Genomic DNA, 15,611 nt, shown 5'->3' on the forward strand with positions numbered 1-15,611 from the left:
GTCCCTGCAATATGGATTAAAATGATTGAGAAAAATAGCATGGGTTTCCCCCCACTCCCCCCCGGTCATTAGAAGCCCCTTTGGCCCTATATACTTTGAACAGCAGTATACAGGCAATGAAAACAAGACAGGGACTGTAGGTTTGTTGTTAAGTAGAATCTGTTTGTAATTGTGAACTGGTACTTTTTTTAAAGTGTAGCTCCAGCCATAAAATCTATTTTTAAGCTTTTCTGAAAACATAGAGAAGGGTTATCACCCCTGTAACATTTGTTTTGCTGTCTGTGTGCATCTGTTCAGAAGATTGCAATTCACTTTCTGTCCCAATGACAATGATGTTTGGAAAATGTGTGTTTCTTAGTGAAACAAGGATTGGTGATAAAGCATTAGTGAACAGGAGACACCTCTTACAGAAGAGAATTTCCCTTCCTAGGGGTAGATTTCCTCTCACTTCCTGTTGTCTCCTTCCGTTTGCAAGTAGGAGTCATTTTTGTAAGTTGGATGTTTGAAAGTAGGGGCCTGCCGTATATACTCTGCATAAATTTGGACCCTAGGTGTTGGTGTTGCCACAACACTGTAAGCCCTCACAGTTAGTCTTAGTGGGCGCTGGAACGCCCTGTTGTGTGAACTATTATATCAAGAACTGTAATTACATGCCATTGTTGAACAGTGGTAGAAAAATTGGGCCTTTGGTGCTGGCGCTGGTGCCACAACACTGTAAGTCCTCACAGTTACTCTTGGTGGGCGCAGGAAATGGGCCCTTCTGTGAAATATTAGATCATGAATTGTAATTACATGCCACTGTTTAAAAGGGGCAGAAAAATTGGGCCTTTGTTGGTGGTGTTGCTGGTGCCACAACTCTGTAAGCCCTCACAGTTACTCTTGGTGGGCACAGGAATGGGCCCTGCTGTGAAATATTAAATCAAGAATTGTAATTACATGCCCCTGTTAAACAGGGGCAGAAAAATTGGGCCTTTGTTGGTGGTGGTGGTGGTGCTGGTGCCACAACACTGCAACCCCTCACAGATACTCTAGTTGGAGCGCAGGAATGAGCCCGCTGCAAAGTATTGCATCAAAAATTGTAATTACACGCCCCTGTTAAACAGGGGCAGAAAAATTGGGCCTTAGGCACTGGCGCTGGTGCCACAACATTGCAACCCCTCACAGATACTCTAGTTAGAGCGCAGGAAAGAGCCCGCTGCAAAGTATTGCATCAAAAATTTTAATTACACGCCCCAGAAAAATTGGGCCTTAGCCACTGGTGGCGGTGCCCAGAACCAAAAATGTTCTTACAAGCTATCAGCATGATCATTGAGGAGGAAAAGGATAGTCACTCAGCATAACAGGATAGTCACTCAACATCAGCATAGGCAGTGTTGAAGGGATCTGACATTTAAAAAAAAATTATTCAGTAACATCAAGTGCTTGGTAGCTGGTGGTGATCAAAGCCTGATTAATTTTTATGAAGGTCAGTCGATCGACTGAGTCGGTTGGAGAGGCGCACCCTGTGATCGGTTACAAAGCCTCCAGCAGCACTGAATGTGTGGATGCAGGACCAGCCAGTAGCTCAATTGCGTACTGTACAAGCTCTGGCCAGTGATCCATCCTCAAGACCCAGTAAGCCAGAGGATTTTCGGTGGGAAAGGTGTCCAAGTCTGATCTTGCCCCTAGGTATTCCCGCACCATGTAAACCAGACGCTGGTGATGGTTGCTGGAACCGGTCATACCTTGGGGCTGTGGACTAAAAAATTGTCTGAACGCATCGGTCAGATGGCCACCTTCTCCACTGCTCCTTCTGTGACTGACTGAAGCCTCAGCAACACGTTGTCCAGGACCAGGATTTTGTAACCTCCCAGTATCTGGGAACGCGTTGCACAGACCTTTCTGCAAGGCCTCCCGAAGATGTTTCATCTTCTGCTCCCTCTGTGCCGGCAAGATAAGGTCTGCAACCTTACTCTTGTAACGTGGATCAAGGAGGGTTGCCAGCCAGTAATGATCCCTCTCCTTGATAGCACGAATACGAGGATCCTTCAGCAGGCTTTGCAGGATCAGGGAGGCCATACAACGTAGGTTTGCTGAGGCATTCGGTGCGGAGTCCTCTGGGTCACTGAGGACGACGTAGTGTAGAGTTCCACCTGGTGGGCATGTCACAGATTAGGTGGTTCTTGGACAGGTTGTATTCCTTTTGGAGGTCTGCCAGCCGAGCACTGGCATTATATGATCGTCGGAAATGCACACAGACTTTCCTGGCCTGCTTCAGGACAACCTGCCCAAGAACCGCTGCACCACCAAGTTAAGAACATGAGCAAAACAGGGGACATGGGTCAGTTGTCCCGTTTGCAGGGCAGAGAGGAGGTTGTGCCATTGTCGCAAACCACCATTCCTGGCTTAAGCTGGCGTGGCGTCAACCACCTCTGAGCCTGCCCCTGCAGAGCTGACAGAACCTCTGGCCCAGTGTGGCTCCTGTCCCCCAAGCACACCAGATCAAGCACCGCATGGCATCTCTTTGCCTGCGTATCTGCGTAGCCCCTTGAACGCCTACGGAGCACCGCTGGTTCCGAGGACACATCAGCACAGGAAGAGGCCACAGAGGAAGAAAAAGATGAGGGGGTGGAGGAGAGAGATGTGTCACAACCAGTAGTAGCATTTTGGAGGCGTGGTGGCTTAACAACCTCCAACACTACTGTACCTTGTCCTGCGTTCTTCCCAGCTGCCAGCAGAGTCACCCAATACGCCGTGAAAGATAGGTAACGTCCCTGTCCATGCCTGCTGGACAATGAGTCAGCGGTAATATGCACCTTACCACTGACCGCCCTGTCCAGCGAGGCATGAAGACATTTGGGATTTCTGCAGCAAACTGGATCTCTCTTTGCTGGGCTGGGAGGAGAACAATGGGACAAAATTATCTTTAAGTAACATGCATTGAACTTGTAGCCGGGGAGGGGAGGAGGGAGAGGAGGAGGTAGGGGTAGAGTAAGAACTGTATAATAAGGTAGTTACCCTGAGAGATGCTTAAGAGTAAAAAATATGAGGGTATAAAGGAGTAAAAACTAAACAATCAGGTGGAGGAGTAGGTGGGCGGGGTGGAGAGGGGGTGGCCAGAGGGACAGTAGAGGGGCTGGTGATGTAGGAGTAACCTCCCCCAAGGAGGTATGGGAACCGAATGACATCCAGATAAATGCCGTCAGACCCACACATGGAATAATATGGAATTAGTAGTTCATCCTCCGATAGGGGGGAGGATTCGGGGGGGGGGGGGAGTGGGGGAGGGGGGAATGGATTCAGTTTTTTTTTCAGGGTTTTTTTGGTTCCCTTCTTTCTTGCCCTTCCCCCCTTCTCTCGAACTTCCTGTGGTCTGCCAGGCGCTCCCTATGACAAACCATGCCCACAATAAATGTAAACACACAGATCCATGTCCTGTCAGCGGAGGAGACTGATGTGTGTTCCCAGTACAGAGGAACACACATCGGTCTCCTCCCCTTGTGAGTCCCTCTCCCCCTACAGTTAGAACACATTTTAGGGAACATACAGTATTTAATCCCTTCAGCGGCCCCTAGTGTTAACCCCTTCCCTGCCAGTCACATTTACACAGTAATCAGTGCCGTTTTATAGCACTAATCGCTGTGTAAATGTGAAAGGCCCCAAAAATGTGTCAAAAGTGTCCGATGTGTCCGCCGCAATGTCACGGTCACAATAAAAAAAAAATCGCAGATCGCCGCCATTGCTAGTAAAAAATAAAAAAATAAAAAAATGCCATAATTCTATTTCCTATTTTGTAGACGCATGAACTTTTGCGCAAACCGATCAACTACGCTTATTGCGTTTTTTTTTTTTCAAAAAATATGCAGAAGAATACGTATCGGTCTAAACTGAGGAACACTTTTTTTTTTTTTTTTTAAATGATGATATTTATTAAATCAAAAAGTAGATATTGTGCTTTTTTTTCAAAATTGTCGCTCTTTTTTTGTTTATAGCGCAAAAAATAAAAACCGCAGAGGTGATCAAATACCACCAAAAGAAAACTCTTTTTGAGGGAAAAAAAGGGTGTCAATTTTGTTTAGGAGTCACGTCGCACGACCGCGCAATTGTCATTCAATGTGCGACAGTGCTGAAAACTAAAAATTGGTCTGGGCAGGAAGGGGGTGAAAATGCCCTGTATGGAAGTGCTTAATATGGAATGTACGCTGGCAAATATATACTCCCCAAATAAGGAACCAGACCTATTCTTAAAGAAAACAAAATAGAAGTATTTATAGAAGGTAAACATATAATGGTAGGAGATTTAAACCTGAGCATAAATCAGGTAGATACAACAGTTGGCCCCTCTCGTTATACACCCAAAAGACAGAAGGCTGTAAAAAAATTACTATTGGAACAACAGTTGGTAGATGCATGGAGGGTTAGGCACCCAGGGAAGAGGGACTATACTTTTTATTCCCCAGTCTGTGGATCATTTTCAAGGATTGATTATGTCATTATAGAACACCAATTACTACCATCTCTTAAAAGTGCCGAGATTAAAGCAATTACTCTCTCTGATCATGCCCCAGTAGCAATTAAATTAGAAACACCAAGGAGTTTAACGGTGGAGAGGAATTGAAGATTAAACAACTCTCTTATACGGCGACAATTAAGAAGCTCAAGCAAGAACTTAAAAACGTCTTTGCTGTAAATGATTAGGGATGAGCCCAGAACCAGAACCTTCGAACGGACCGATTGTTCGCGCAAACTTTAGAACCCCATTGAAGTCTATGGGACTCGAACGTTTCTAAATCAAAAGTGCTAATTTTAAAGGATAATATGCAAGTTATTATCGTAAAACGGGTTTGGGGACCCGGGTCTTGCCCCAGGGAACATGTATCAATGGGAAAAAAAGTTTTAAATACTAACTTTTTTTTTGGGAGCAGTGATTTTAATGACGCTTAAAGTGAAAAAAAAAAATTAAAAGTTTCTTGAGGCCTCGTACAGATGACCGGATCTATCTGCTGGGATTGATCCGCGGATCAGTTCCAGCAGATAGATCCAGTCGTGTGTACGTCCGAGCGGACATTTCCCGGCGGATAAAAATCCAGCCGACGGATTCCCAGCGGATAAAAATTTCTTAGCATGCTAAGAAATCTATCCGCTGGAATCCAGTCCAGCGGACTGATCCGGTCGTCTGTACAGACTCACCGGATCAGTCCGTCCGCTCCCCTCCCTCGCATGCGTCGTAATGATTCGACGCATGCGTGGAAGTATTTACCTTCCAGCGTCGCGCACGTCGCCGCGCCATCGTCGAGGCGACGGCGTGACACGTCACTGCGGATGTATTCCGCACGGATTTCGATCTGATGGTGTGTACAGCTATCAGATACAAATCCGCCAGAGGATTTATCCGCTGGAAACGGTACGGTTTCCTTTCCTAGGGGTAGTTAGATTTTCTCTCACTTCCTGTTGTCTCCTTCTGTTTGCAAGCAGGAGCCGTTTGTAAGTTGGATGTTTGAAAGTAGGGGCTTGCTGTATATACTCTTCATAAATTTGGGCCCTAGGTGTTGGTGTTGCCACAACACTGTAAGCCCTCACAGTTGGTCTTGGTGGGTGCTGGAACACCCTGCTGTGAACTATTATATCAAGAATTGTAATTACATTCCATTGTTGAACAGTGGTAGAAAAATTGGGCCTTTGGTGCTGGGTACTCTATTCTATATTATAAAAGATTTCAAAAGTTTTTGATCCCTAAATTATGTTAATATCTGTATGCCTTAGCAGTAGATGAGACTCTGCAGGAGGAATCATTATTGGCCTATATAACTCTAATTTTAAAAGAAGGGAAGAACCCAACTGTCCCAACTAGTTATCGGCCAATATCCCTGTTAAATACAGACATAAAGATTTTTGCTAAAATAATCGCAGAGCGATTAAAGCCACTACTACCAAGCTGGGTACATAACGATCAGGTAGTGTTTGTGACAGGGAGAGAGGGAAGGGATAATGGCCTGAAGTCAATGTTTTTGATCCATGAATTAAAGGGCGGGGGGGGGGAGACCCCAGTCGCATTCCTATCGATTGACGCCGAAAATGCCTTCAACAGGGTGGACTGGGGTTTCATGTTTGGAACATTAAGACATCTGGGCATTGGGGCGAGGATGATGAAATGGATATCTGCTTTCTATCACCATCCAACGGCTAACATAAGAATAAACTGGAATTTATCCCCTTCTTTGGACCTATTTAATGGGACAAGGCAGGTGTGCCCCCTCTCCCCAATGCTGTTGGTAATAACATTGGAACCCCTGTTAGTTGCTATCTGTAAAAAAAAACAGATATTAGAGGGGTAAGAGTAGGGGGAATGGAGTATAAGGTAGCTGCTTCCGCTTTTCTATGTCTCCAACCCAAGAATAATAATTCCAATCATACTAGACAAGTTAAGTTGATATGGAAAGTTGACCAATTTTATCTGAGATAAACCTATTTAATCTGAGATCCTGAATATTACTATTCCAAGGAAGGAGCAGCGGGCAACTCAACCTAAATTCCCCTTTGTATGGTGTAAGGAGGGACTGGGGTACCTGGGAATAAAATTGACTGCATCATGTTTAAGGCCAATTATATACCAGCGCTTAATAGGATCAAGGAACATCTGGAGTATCTGAGACATAAGCCCCTCTCATGTATAATAAGAATTAACGCCTTAAAAATATATCTTACCAATGATGGTTTACATTTTTCAAATGATCCCAATAACAGTACCCCAGGACAATTTCAGGAAATTAAGATCAATGGTACTAAAATATATCTGGGCACATAAACGTCCCAGGATTGCTAATGCAACACTGGTGAAAGCAAAAAGGTCAGGGGGGCTAGCAGTACTGGACTTTGAGAAATACTACCAGGTGATCTCTGTTTCCCGGATGGTAGAGTGGATTCATAATAAAGAAGGGAGAAGTTGGGTAAATATGGAAATATCACAAAGTAAGGCTGATTTAGGAAAGATGGCCTGGATACCACAGCAGCACCGGGATTTAGCTACTAGCACAAACCCACTAGAAATACTTTTAAGATTTGGGATGGCCTAGGGAGATTGCATCACTGGTATTATAATTCACCATTAATATCTATACTGGGCACAAATTATTTTAATCCAGGCAAGGAGGAATATATATATTTCACTAAATGGGCAAAAAAGAGGAAATGCTATTACAAGATGTGATGGAAGGTAATAGGATAGGCACTTATGCGGAAATGACACATACATGGGGAAACAAGCCACTAGACAAATGGAGGTACACACAATTACAAAATTTTGCACAATCACTGCCACAACCACTACGGGGAAAAGGACACATGAGGTTAATAACGAAATGATTCTGCCCCCCCCCCCCCACTTAGTTTACAAGTATATCAAAAATGTATAGAATCTTAATTAAGGAAACAGAATTTGAATTCCCTCCATATCTGGGAAAATGGGAAGAGGATATAGGCCTGCTTTGGGATGAGGAACATCGAAGGAAAATCTAAAGTATAGCCTGTTTTTCCTCAGGGGATACAAAGAGAGTGAAAATGTGCTATAAACTCCTGGCCAGAGGGTATGTGACCCCCCCAGAGGGCACATCGTCTCGGGGCAGAGGGACCCCAACTTGTTGGAGGGGTTGTGACGCCCCGGGGACCATTGCACATTTGTGGTGGGAATGTACAAAGATTCAACCTTACTTGGAGGGAATTCTGGCAGCAACTCACCAACTCACGGGTGAATGGATTTAGAAGGGCCCTTGGGAATGTTTATTTCACGACACAGGGAAAACGATCCCTCAATATAAGAACACCCTAGTCCAATTCTTTTTAAATCTGAAGCTGCCCTGTGGTGTTACATGGCAGTTGAATACCCAACAGGCATAGTGTCATAAAATGTCCCTTAATGCCTTATAGCACAGCAGATTTCCTTCTTCTTTTAACTTGGTGTAGCTTTTTTTATTTTAGATAAGGTGGGGAAGGGTAGATCCTCTGTCAAGTTTTTTTTTACGCATGTGTCCCTGCTGGGAGAATTCACTACTCTACTTGTACAGAAGACCATGTTCACCAATAAGGGGAGCAGAAGGAAGTCCAAAATTTTAGGGTTGTCCCCAATCAGGGCATTTGTTTTGTGGACAACTGTTTAAGAGGGAAATTTCCCTTACTTTGCATCTTTAGGACAGGAAGTGAAGGGAAATTTTCTCAATGGTACATAGACACCAAAACATATACTAGTACTGGTTTTATCCCTCCCTAATATCCTTTTTCTAAAAAGGTTTAGGTTATATATACACTTTAAAGGAAATCAATAACGACAGAATATGGGGCTGCCACTGACAAACTCCTCTGAAAATGCTTTTGCTTCAGATCCTCTGAAAATGCTTTTGCTTTAGATCCTCGAAAAGAACATCAATATAGTGCAGGTCTCCAAACTTTTTAAGCGAAGGGCCAGTTTACTGTCCTTCAGACTTTAGGGGGGGCCGGACTATGGTCAGTGTGGGTAAAAAATGCCCCAGCATCAGTGCCCCATCATTGGTTTCAATAGGAGGTATAGTGCCCCATAGTTGATATCAATGAGAATAGTGCCCCATTGGCAGTGTCAGTAGGGGAATTGTGCTTCATCATTGGTGTCAGTTGGTGGAATAGTGTTCCAAGGGCTAGATAAAGGCAAGCAAATGGCCACATTCAGTCACTGGGCCACAGTTTAGAGATCACTGATGTAGTGGATAGAGGTAACAAATGTTCCCTCTTCAATATTACCCTCCTGCAAGGTGCTTACTGCTACTGTAAGCAACATTACAATAGATACCCAGCAGGATATGGGCATATTTACAAATGAATGTTGCTAAATAGAAACAAGGGCAATCAAATAGCATATAAACGTTAATAGGAATCTAAGCTGAACCCAATGCCAATCAGCTGCTATGCATGCAGATACAATTTTGAGATGTATAGAGAAATGGAGCAAAAAACAGAAACAGGCAATCAATGAATTCTCCTGTGTATAAACTTTTGTTCATTAACCTGCAACAATGAAACAATACAGTGCCTCAATAAAAGTACCCCAAATTATTCCTATATAAAAGAGAATACTTAAATAAATAAAAGAGCATCAGCTTTATACCCTCCTGGCTCCCTCTCTACTCTCCTCCACAGTGTAGCACTCCTCTCACATATTCTCCTTAGCAATGTTCTCTGCTCCTCTTGCACAGACATAGAATAATACACATGTGCAGACCGCGTTCCAGCAGACAAAACACTCATTCAATCACAGCCCACAGCAAGTAAGGACTAGGAAAAGATGGTGGTTGGTTTCTGCACGAGAGCAGTTGAACCCAATGGTGCTTTTTTTCATCATTATGTTTTCCTTTAAAAGCACTTAAAATTCATGGCAGTAATTTAAAGTTTGAATGAAAAGTTTAGTGCAATTGAAAAAACTCCTTTGTAAGTAAAAAGAACATTTATTTATACAGATGTGTATAATAAACCTTTTAATTATAAAATTTTTTATTATTGTTTGCATATATAAATTACACAAAGTAATACACCAACGTGCGTATATTTAACATAATACATACACAAGCAAGCCTTTTTACCCCTCACCCTCCCCCTACCCCTGAGTCGTTGTAGTTGAGTAAAAAAAGCCTCTTGGATTCCAAATGTTCTTCCCTTGTATCTACCCTCACCACCCCTCCACCCCTCACCCACCCCTCCACCCTCCCATCGCACCAAGGACCAGTTTTTTAAATTAATTTGATTTGCTTCATTGGATAGATCCGCCCCATAAAGGGACGTCCAGTAACGGATTAAAACATATATTGGTTTGAGTTGAGTTTAAAAGAAGCCCTCTTCTTATATAGAGCGTCCCGTTATGTCTAGCCAAGGTTTCCACATCCTCACAAACTTTCTATAATTGCCCTGTCTAATGAGTGTCACTCTCTCGCTCCAGATCATTGTATTGATGGTTTCAACCCACGATTTAACAGTGGGTGGAATCTGGGCCTGCCACCTCCACGCAATTAACTTCCTTGCCTGGAAGAGGCATCTCAGCACCACCTCGAGGGTCCCAGCAGGCACTCTATCCTCATCAATACTGCCTAATAGGCATGTCTTAGACTCGGCTTCCAAATTCGTTTTAAAAGTTTTATTTATTATAATATAATATAATATAGTATAATAAACCTTAAAGAGGAATATTTGAGGAGCAAGGAGGGTCAGGCCATCCAGAAGAGCAACAGGAAGAGCAATGCAGGTCTAGTTATGTCTTCAGGGCTTGCATGTTTGCCCAGGGGGCAGTGACATGCGCACCTCACTCGTGTGGGGCATCTCTGTGACATGTAGCTCCAACGGTAGCTCTGTGTACAGTGTGCTCACCTCCACTCAGGCAACATGGAATTGCTAAAACAGTCCTAGGTGTCACCTATAGCTTAGAGCTGCCACAGGTGAGACCTCTCAGCTGTTAACACATAAAGGCTATATATAGATTTTCCATTTGACATGAGATGTTATTATGCTGTATCCTAACACCTGCTCAGTGTTGTTGGATAGGATTTCTGCTTGTTAGGAATTTACCTAGAATTCTAATGACTCATGAGTATCCGGCATGGCTATAGAGGTCATCAAAAGCTTAATAATGTAAAATAATTAGGATTTGCATTCTTACTACATAAATAATGTCATATAATGTCATATTCTAAGTACAGTAAAACCTTGGATTGCAAGCATAATTTGTTCCAGAAACATGCTTGTAGTCCAAAGCCCTTGTATATCAAAGCATTTTTTACAGGGTATACAAGAGAAGAGAGGCACCTTTAAGTGTAGCAATAAGTTGCTAAATGTTGTACCTTCATTAAATGTAACCATATTGCTACACTTAGAGGCGCCTCTCTTCTTTTTTATACTCAGTTGTGACATGACGCTACTCTTATATCAAGACATCGCTTGTATATCAAGGCAACATTTATCAACCACTTCCAAACCGCCGTACGTCTTTATACGGCCTAACTTTAAAGATGGATATCTCGGTAACAGCAGCAGCTGCTGCCACAACCGAGGTATCAATCTTTAGTGTCAGCGGTTCTGTTAACGATAACGGCGGTCTCCGCGGCGGATTCGCCGCGAGATCGCCGTTATCGGCGGAGGCGATCGGGACCGTTCGGCTGCTGACTGGGGATGAGACTGAAGGAAAAATCTCCTTCGCCCGTCCCCATAGCTCTGCTGGGCGGAAGTGACGTCAAAACGTCAGTCCCGCCCAGCCTCTTAAAGAAACATTTTTTTTTTGTCATTTGAAAAAATTACAGTTTCAATTTTTTTTTTTTTCTGCATTTTAGTCTAAATATGAGATCTGAGGTCTTTTTGACCCCAGATCTAATATTTAAGAGGACCTGTAATGCTTTTTTCTATTACAAGGGATGTTTACATTCCTTATAATAGGAATAAAAGTGATCATTTTTTTTTCCAGTGTAAAAAATAATAAAATAAATAAAAATAAATAAGAAAAAAAAAAAAATTTTTAAAGCGCCCCGTCCCGACGAGCTTGTGCGCATAAGCGAACGCATACGCGAGTAGCGCCCGCATATGAAAACGGTGTTCAAACGACACAAGTGAGGTATCGCCGCGATCGTTAGAGCGAGAGCAATAATTATAGCCCTAGACCTACTCTGTAACTCAAAAAATGCAACCTATAGAATTTTTTAAACGTCGCCTATCGAGATTTTTAAGGGTAAAAGTTTGACGCCATGCCACGAGCGGGCGCAATTTGTAAGCGTGACATGTTGGGTATCATTTTACTCGGCGTAACATTATCTTTCACAATATATAAAAAAAATGGGCCAAATTTATTGCTGTCTTATTTTTTAATTCAAAAAAGTGATTTTTTTACAAAAAAAGTGCGCTGGTAGCACCGCTGCGCAAATATGGTGTGACAAAAAGTATTGCAATGATCGCCATTTTATTATCTAGGGTTTTAGAAAAAAATAAATATATAATGTTTGTGGGTTTTAAGTAATTTTCTAGCAAAAAAAACTGTTTTAATCTTGTAAACACCAAATCTGAAAAACACCCAAAGTAGAGAAGTGGTTAAAACATTTTGCTTGTCTTGCAAAACGCTCTCAAACCAAGTTACTCTCAAACCAAGGTTTTACTGTAGTACGAAAAAGCTAGCTATCGTTTACAATGACCTATGTTTTAGCATTGAGTTGATTTTGAAGAGAATTCCACTATAAACCATATTTTTCATCCCCTGATACATATCATATTCAAATATCGTATCGTTTCTCATATGGTTAGGCCATGTTATCTCTGCCATCTTAGAAATGTGTACTATGTACTGGCTATGAGTCTCCTAGTCCAATGTTTCTGTGCACATGCTCAGTTACAGTTTAAAAAAATAAGGCCTGCTTTACTAAAGAGGGTGGTAGTGCTTACTGAGTGACAAAGTCCCACATTTTAAGAAAGATCTTAAAGGGAATTATGGGCCAAATCCTCAAAAATCCTGCCTAACTTATCTTTTCCCATTTAAGTTACACTGACTTAAAATTTCTACCTAAGTGCCCGATCCACAAAGCACTTACCTAGAAATTTCAGGCCGTGTAACTTAAATGTCTCCGGCTCAAGGCGGTCCTCTTCTGCAGGGGGCGATGACAATTTAAATGAGGCGCGCTCCCGCGCCGGCCGTACTGCGCATGCTCGTGACGTCATTTTCCCGACGGGCAGCGCGCGAAATTACGTTACGTCGGGCTTTGTGGATTGCGACGGGACAATAAAGTTGCGTCGGGTAAAAAAAAAGTTCCGCGCCGGGAAAAAAAATTCAAAATGTAAAAAAAAACGCGGCGATCGAAAAAAAGATCTGTTTTTACAAGGTGTTACTAGTTTACACTTTGTAAAAGCAGAACAAATTTTACGTATGCAAACGTAAACTTACGCAGAAAACACAAAGCTGAAAAGCTTTGTGGATCTCCGTAAGTCCTCATTTGCATACGCAAAGCGGCATTTCAATGAGAAATGCCCCCAGCGGCGGATGCGGTACTGCATCCTAAGATCTGACAGTGTAAGTGTCTTACAGATGTCGGATCTTCTGCCTATCTTTGGAAAACTGCTTCTGAGGATCAGTTCCAAAGATAGGCACAGGGATACGCAGGCTGAACAGCAGTTCCGCCTGCGTATCCCTTTTGAGGATTTGGCCCTATGATCCTTTTGTTCTCAGCCACCTATAATCATTATACTACCACTGTTTTTTTTATTTAGGACAAAGGTAGCATATAACAGCAAACAGTTTCAAATAGTCAAGGACTAAACCGAAATCTACTCATCTCCATAAGATATTAAGGTACATACAAACAGTTAGGGAATAAAGTACAGGAAGGAAAATAATTTGCGTTAGGGCCCTTTTGTGGCAGGCGCAGTACTATAAAGTGCCTCATGCACTGTGGCATTAGAAGAATTGTGTTATCCCTGACTTTTCAGTCCAACAAGACTGTCTATTACTCTGAAATTCCTCTATTGCCGTTCTATGGAAGCAGTAAGGTTTAAAGAGCACACCAAATGCTTAAAATAACTTCTTTATTAACTTCCATGTACAAACACGTGTTGAATAAGTATAACAAAATGGCGGTTCAAATATTCAATCTTGTCATTCAACATAAAATGGTGGATATATTTCTTCTTCAGTATTTATACTCTCTCTCTCTGTAAGTTATCAAAGCATTCTCGGATTTCTCTGAAAGGTATAACTGTGGTTTTCAACTTGGTTTGCAGGGTTGCTTTAGTTCGGTTAGCTTGTTAAAGTGGATGGATGGATGTGACTTTGTTTGGTGGAACTACAGTTAGGGCGGTTAGATGACTTTGTTTGAATGACTGAATGGACTTAGTTCGATGGCTTAGTTCGGTGGAACTATAAGTGAACACACAACTAGATCAGTATACAGTTCTAATCACACTATTTACAATAAGAACATATATAACTTGTGTAACATACCTATTTAGGCCCTTGCTTCCATAAAACTGAACTCTGTATGTCTGCTCTGCTCTCTGTCTTCATGTGGAATGAATGCAGCACATGTACAGTATTAGGAACCTCCCAGACAGAATGGATGCAAAGGTAGCTGTGATAGGTCAAGACTCTGCTCAATGTGAGATTAGCTGTGATTGGCCAAGGCTACTGAGTCACAAAAGCTTAACTCTATGCTTTCTGGTATGAATTATACTGTGTAAATTGAGCTTAACTTCACTGTCATAAAAATAAACGATTCTTAAAGGCATATTTTTTCTTTTGCTTCTGTGAACACAACATACAACTATTATATGGCATTCAATCATAAAATCACAGTGAATAACTTTGCTTTTGTCTCTCACATATAAACATGTGCACTACATTTAGGTTCTTACCAGGTTTAGCTGTATATACATGTAGGTTATATCAGCTACCTAGGACAGGTTCTAGCTGGCCAGCTACACCTTTCACTAGGGGCTGTCCGTGTATGGGCTCCGCTTTGCTCAGCGGGGATCACTCTGTTGATCCCCGCTGGGCAGGCAGATGACAGGTTGGTCTCTGCATACTGTGCAGGGACCGACCTGTCAGAGCGCCTCTCTCCCCTATGGGGGATTGGATGACGATGGACCGTAGAGTCAGTTGTCATCCGACCTGATCCGCCAGACTGATGGAAAATAGGGTTTTCCTCCATCACACTTTGGCGAATCGGAGCTGGTCAGATGTCAGCAGGCATGTCACCACTGACATCCGTGGCTTGATAGAGGAGCACAGAGTGCCCCTTCAGGTCCGCCTAAAAAACTGGCAGGCGGACCTAAACGGTCCGCCCGTGTGAAAGGGCCCTTACACTTTCAGCCATGAAACAGAGTTGTTTCACCTGAACAGTCATGGACATTCTTTGGCAGTGATATCTATGAGCAATATCCTAAAGATACACAAGTATGTATATGGGGGCAGTGACAGGCCTCGTATCCAGCACCGAGTACGCCCATGTGGCTGGGGATACCAGGAAGGATATAAGGCATCCCGTTGGCAGTATCGCCAGGAGAGGGGGGCCAAGTCAGCCTCCGAGATACCTCTCCCGGTTCACCTCCCCGGATCAGGAATATCTATAACGAGCAATTGATACTGGGGGGGAGGATTCCATCACCTGTAAGGGAGGCTTCCCCCACCACAGCAAGGTGCAATAGCCATAAATCCATTTAACGCAATATGAATAAAGAATAAGTCCAAACCCATGTAACAGGGCAAGTATAGGCTTTCCAAAGTGTTTCAAAAGGGAAAGTGAGAAGAAGAGGATAGGGTGGGGAAAAGGAGAGAGAAAAGGGGGAAGAGGGGTTGGAGCATACCTGCTATCCTATGTGAAATCTCCAGCTCTGCACCGAGCGAGCCACACCGAGGCTGGAGCATCTCCTCAAATAGCCGAGGGGGTCATCATGCAACCAGAGCATCCCTGTCCACACGGGATCTAATGCCGCGTACACACGATCATTTTTCAGCATGAAAAAAATGACTTTTTTAAAACATGTCATTTAAAATGATCATGTGTGGGCTTCACATAATTTTTCGGGTTATGAAAAACGAAAAAAAAAAAAATTCTAACATGCTGCATTTTTTACAGATGTTTTAAACTATGTCG

The sequence above is a fragment of the Rana temporaria genome, chromosome 12 (genome assembly GCF_905171775.1).
Source record: "Rana temporaria chromosome 12, aRanTem1.1, whole genome shotgun sequence".
NCBI classification, from domain to species: domain Eukaryota; kingdom Metazoa; phylum Chordata; class Amphibia; order Anura; family Ranidae; genus Rana; species Rana temporaria.